The 6,000-nt window shown below is 42.0% G+C and overlaps 1 protein-coding gene across 2 annotated transcripts in view; it reads right to left on the reverse strand.

Annotated features, from left to right (window-relative positions):
- The window catches only part of LOC137649966 (tyrosine-protein kinase Dnt-like), an 84,004-nt gene that overhangs the window by 77,667 nt on the left and 337 nt on the right, over positions 1 to 6,000 (reverse strand). The gene's annotated exons all lie outside the window — the stretch shown is intronic.

Genomic DNA, 6,000 nt, shown 5'->3' on the forward strand with positions numbered 1-6,000 from the left:
GAGGTGGAGTCTCCCTAACACGATGAACAGGGCCAGCGATGAAAGTGTCCCTGTTAGACTCATCCACTACCTGACTGAGCATCGGTTCCTTCTCAGCATGCTCTGGATGCATTCTAGGGCTTGGAAGATCCTTGGGGCCGACGGAAAAGTCCGAAAAGCTCGACTCTGAAGATCCATACCCAAGGAGACAATGGTCTGGGATGGGACGAGCTGAGACTCCTCAAAATTGACCAGGAGGCCCAGTTCCTTGGTCAGATCCATAGTCCATTTGAAAATCTCCAGACAGCGACGACTTGTGGGAGCTCTTAAAAGCCAGTCGTCTGACGGAGCCGGACACAAGATCATGGTACTGCTGCACAGTCTGTGAACTGTCAATCATGGGCAAGCGAGGAAGTACAGTGACAACCCGAATCTGTCTAGACTGTCTGGGTCGTACAGACAACTCCTTATCGGGTTGCTGAGGTTGCCGCACTGCGTCACAACAAGTCACTTCTGTTGGTTGTTGAACGTCTTCCCCGTGACACATTGACTCCGTAAACAAAAAAATCCTCTAACAAGGACTAAGCTTGGACTGCATGTCTTGCAACACAGCTCAAGGTCTATGGGAGCAGGTGTGGTAACAGACGGGATTAGCGACTGAAGTGGAACCATTACCTTCCCTGGAAGCATGTTATGCTTAAATAAAAGTCCATAAGAGGCTATGCAGCTAAAGGCTCCCTCCAAATGACAGAGTCCTCAAGGTAATATCAGAAGGAGGGAGAAAAGAACTTTCTCATCTACAGGGACCATATCCTAGAAAAGCTAAGTTCTCTCAGTGAGGGTTCACTGGTGCAAAAGCAGCAGACTAGAAGGCAACGTTATGAAACTGCTTGACAGTCTAGTGAGTTGGCAACAACCAAAGATGTGTGACTGAGAAGCATGCGGTAAGGTATGCAGAGCATGTTGTATGCAGAGTATGTTGTATGCAGAGCATGCTGTATGTAGAGCATGTTGTATGCAGAGCATGCTGAATGCAGAGCATGCTGTATGCAGAGCATGTTGTATGCAGAGCATGCTGAATGCAGAGCATGCTGTATGCAGAGCATGTTGTATGCAGAGCATGCTGTATGCAGAGCATGCTGAATGTAGAGCATGTAGTATGCAGAGCATGCTGAATGCAGAGCATGCTGTATGCAGAGCATGTAGTAAGCAGAGCATGCTGTAAGCAGAGCATGCTGTATGTAGAGCATGCTGTAAGGTAAGCAGAGCGTGTGCATGGCGTTTAACATTTCTCAGAAATTCCATGACCAGTGCTAGAGTGCTTTATGCATGCTTGCATGGGGTTTTAATATCAACATAATATTTACCTTACATTCATAACTCATGATTCATATTTTTGCCATATTTTGCGATATTGTTAAAAATATATTGCAAGGAATACAAATATATTTTTATAAGTAATACAAATAACCTCCATTATCATAAGGTTTGAAAATGGAGGTAAGGTATGCTGAACAGCAGAGTCAGAACGAGCTGGAACAACAATAGTTGTGGTTTCCTCTTCAAGACTCTGTTGAGGGAACACCTGAGGCTCAGTCTGCAAAGGCTGAATAAAAGACAAGCAGAAGGAAGGCGCATGGGTGGAGGAGGCTGACTCCTAGCATGAGTGGTTGAACCCAAGGGTTGCCCTTGCTGAGCGGTTGGCGGAAGCGGAGTAGCAAGTTCCAGTTCCTGTGGTGTGAGCGGAGCGCGATGAGGTAGAGGCTGCGCAGAACAAGGTAAATGTCTCGCAAGCTGAGGCTCCTGAGGCGCAAGGCTAAGGTGTTGTGGTGCTTGCCTTGTGGAGGGTTGAGCTCGCTGCAGCGAGAGCTGAGGAAACTGACTCATGGACGGGAGAGGTTGTTGTACCTCAACCGAGTGTTGCATCACTGGTGGAGCAGCAAGTGGAGGCGGAGGAAGAGAGGTATAATCCTCCTGATCCCATTGTAAAGGTTGCCTTAAGGAAGGCGGAGGCTGAACACCACTGGGAACAGCAAACTCAGAACGTGGCTCAACATCGTACGCCTGGCAGATGGTACTGCGATCAGGCGGAGCGAGCGCAGGCGGAGGGAGTGTAGGCGGAGGCGGAGGCGCAACACTCTCAGCCCGACACTCACGCATCAAGTCCGAAAGCTGTGCTTGCATGGACTGTAGTAGAGTCCACTTGGGGTCGGCAGACACTAAGGTCTGCTGAGGTAAAGCCTTAACAGCAGAGATCTGTTGCGGCAGAACCTTACTCCTCTTAGGCGGAGTGCATTCAACTGATGACTGAGGAGAGTCAGAGCTAACCCAATGACTGCATCCAGGTTGTTGAACTCTAACTTCGTACGTCTGGCATAGGTCTGGAATTTACGTTTAAGAGGTCTTGAGACCTGAGACCAGCGTTTTCTCCCCTATATTTCTTCTGCAGACGAGCAAAATAAGGGCTCAATCGTCTGCGGGTGGGAGTGACGGTCTCGGTAAGACACGCCCACAACCACCGAGGATACTTCTGTGCGCCGATCAAGGCCTGCTGAACCCTTTTGTCCTTCGACATTGCTTCTCCCCTGGGCTTGGGAGCTTGCAAGAGGTCCCGGACTGGGAGGACGACTGGCGCGCACAGAAGTACCCTCACGCACAACACTGACACACTTTGCGCTAATCACTTATCACTTTGATTTTCTGTTTGCACTTATTTCACTGAACTCGAAACTTTAAGTGGTTTGTACCTGAAACACGCAATTCTATCCTTTCTCAAAAGTTAGTAATTGCGAAAACAGAATTACAATGTAACAGAAAAATCTAATGAAAGATAAATAATTCAGTGGCTGGAAAGAGACTAAACACTAGATCACTCTAGAAACGTTTACCTTCTTCCCCTAAAGAGACTAGGGAGAAGAGCAAAAACGATAACAACGTTACTCGATTGAATGAAACGTTTATCCTCCTCTTTCTCCCTCCGTCTCTATCTCTCTCTCTCTCTCTCTCTCTCTTGACTTAGAACCTGAGAGAAGAGCCCAATCATATATATCGTTAAAACATATTATTGTTAAAGGAAAAAACTGAAATATTTCCCAAAATGAAAAGTTCCTTTATTAGGATTAAAACCATTAAGTTAAGAAAGAATGAACAAAACGCTAGACACGGTTACTCTTACTGCAACGTGAAACCGTGAAAATTCTTTCTCTATCGTAACGATAGAGCGCAAGTTGAACGTTCTGAACGTCAACAACTGCAGAGACAAAACAAAACGTTAGTTCAACTTTGAAAACAGTACTAGACTATCAAAGAAATTCTTTCAAAGACATTAAAATAGCATAATATGTTAACAGGTAAAACCGAAATGACGGGCTCAATGTTAATTAACTTCGGTACCAAGAAAAGACCGCCTACTATTAGGAAGGTCGAATATAAACAAATATAAAAATTAATTTTAATAAGTTTATAAAAAAAAAGGAAGTTAATCGAAGAGGCCTATAAGAGGCGGAGAGATATAAAATAAATCTATAATTTTTGTTAAGCAAAATTAAGAAAGAGAGTCTATACTCTCTTAGACACCAACACTTCCGTCTAAGGGAAGGGTCGGCCATTTAAAGGTGAAAGAGAGTTCATACTCTCTTCGTCACCATAATTAATCAAATAAATTCCAAAAGCTAACTAAGCTAATATAGAAGTTTCCAGTAAAGCGACAGCCGAAATCAAAGAGAAATACTTCACCAAAGTCGTGAAAATACTCCAAGAACATAGCGTATCCCAGAACGTCTTGCCGGAAGCACGACAGAGGAATAATTGAGGAGGTGTCAACAAGAAGTACTTGAGTACCTGGCCACAGGTGGCGCTGGTAAGTACACCCCCTTCTAGTATTGTGATAGCTGGCGTATCCCTCCATAGAATTCTGTCGGGCAACGGAGTTGACAGCTACATGATTATCGGGTAAGTTTAATATTGAAAAATAGAGTATACAGTAATCCATGTAATAAGTGTAAAGAAATATTCTTAATAGTTATTAATAGAATAAAACAGTAGTTATGTGACGACCAATTTGCTTAGATTCTTGTTCCACACCTATGTTATTTTTGTTTTTTTAGTGTTAAACAAATACAGTACAGCTTAAATGTTAAACTATATTTAAAGTACTGTACTTCTAAAATATTAAATTCAAGTGAAGTATTCCATAAATCCAGGTGAATTGCCCAGTTTATGTTAAATTCTACTTAGCATAATCATCAAAAATTCAACCTAAACCTTCATGAAAATCTTATATAATCCTAAAGTGCATATGACTAAGCAATTTTTTACTGACCACATACGCAAACCTGGAGGTTAAGGGGATCTAGCATCACCAGACACCCGGTTTCCCCATCAGATATACCAACAGGTTCTTGAACGCTATTGTCAAGGTGATGCCACTGACTTCTTGAACTCTTATGTAAGCCGGGCAGACAGTGAGTACACTCACTCAATTCTCACGAAGCTATAAGGGAATTCTTTCTTGTTCCTGCCAGTACTAACAAAGTCTTCGGCACAGACTCCTACTTAGATAGCACCTTAAAGACCTCACTGGGCACAAACGCCTAAACGTCTCTTGGCCTAAACGACTCTCTGCCTAAATGGATCACGGCCTAAACCACTCTTGGCCCATACAGCTCTCGACCTAAATGACTCTCGGACTCAAGGGATCACAGCCTAAATAACTTCAACTCCATGACAGTATAACAAGCACCGACTGAACATTCAAAGGACTGATGACACAAAGGCTCTCAAGAAGTTGAAGACTTTTTCTTTTATCAAAGTCTATAACTACATTAATAGTGGCAGCAGACAATAGAATATGGGGTTAAAATACTGTAATTGAAGAGATCTATAACTAAATGTAGTTGGCTGAGATAGGTGTAAACTTTCTTATTACCCTATTTGTCAAATCGATTTTTTTATGGGGAAAATGTTTATCTGTGACTGAAATACGATACTAAGAACCTAGTTATTCAATTTACGAAATATTATGATTGTGTTATCAATTTACGAAATATTATGATTGTGTTATCTTGAAAAGAATGAAGCCAGTTGAAAAGCAAACACAGAGTTGAGACATAGTCTTAGGGTAAACTAAGGATACAGTGGTCATAGGGGTGCCCACAGGGGGCATAGTCCTAAGTAGGGAAGGATAAACTCCTAAGTTAGGTTAAGGGGAAAATCATTTTGTGAGAGCTTTGATTATGACGATTTAACACTATAAAAGCAATATGCAATGTGAAATGTTGAATGCTCTCCAACGAGTATGATAAAACGACTGTGGGGTTCCTGTAGCGTGTAGTGTTCACCTGCTGCACAGGACCGGAAAAGAAGCCCTTAAAACTAAAATAAAAACTAGGTGGTGTTCTTTGGTTTCCCTTTCAGAATGTTTTTTTCTTTAGTTTTAACCTTTGAAATAATAAGACTTCTAAATTTTGTAAAATATGTTTCCCCAAATTACTTGCATCAGAAGAGTTCAAAGCAACTATAAATAAACTAGGAACACTATCATTTTCTTCTTTGAGGAATATGGTGCTCTATTAAATACTAACCCACATTTCAATTAGTGAACCGGTCCTTCCCAACCAATTACAAAGGCTCCGAAAGCTATTCGATTATGAGTTTCAATGTCAATCATTATTGTACTACATATATTATAAAATACAATTATTATTATTACTTGCTAAGCTACAGCCCTAGTTGGAAATGCAGGATCCTATAAGCCCAAGGGCTCCAACAGGGAAAGTAGCCCAGTGAGGAAAGGAAATAATGAAAAGATACAGGGGAAGGTTTCCCCTTGTTACTTTCACCAGCATTATCAGTAAACTATCTTATATAGATAGATATAGCTAGGCTTCTCTAGTCTACAGGCTATAATAAGTAACAAGGTTCAAAAGCCTTTACACTTTACAACATAAGCTTTTGAGCTACTTATAAGCAAGAGGTTCCAGCACTCCGTCGTGTGGTTTAGCGCCTTAATTTGCTGTACAA

The sequence above is a fragment of the Palaemon carinicauda genome, chromosome 11 (assembly GCF_036898095.1).
Source record: "Palaemon carinicauda isolate YSFRI2023 chromosome 11, ASM3689809v2, whole genome shotgun sequence".
In the NCBI taxonomy this organism is placed as follows: domain Eukaryota; kingdom Metazoa; phylum Arthropoda; class Malacostraca; order Decapoda; family Palaemonidae; genus Palaemon; species Palaemon carinicauda.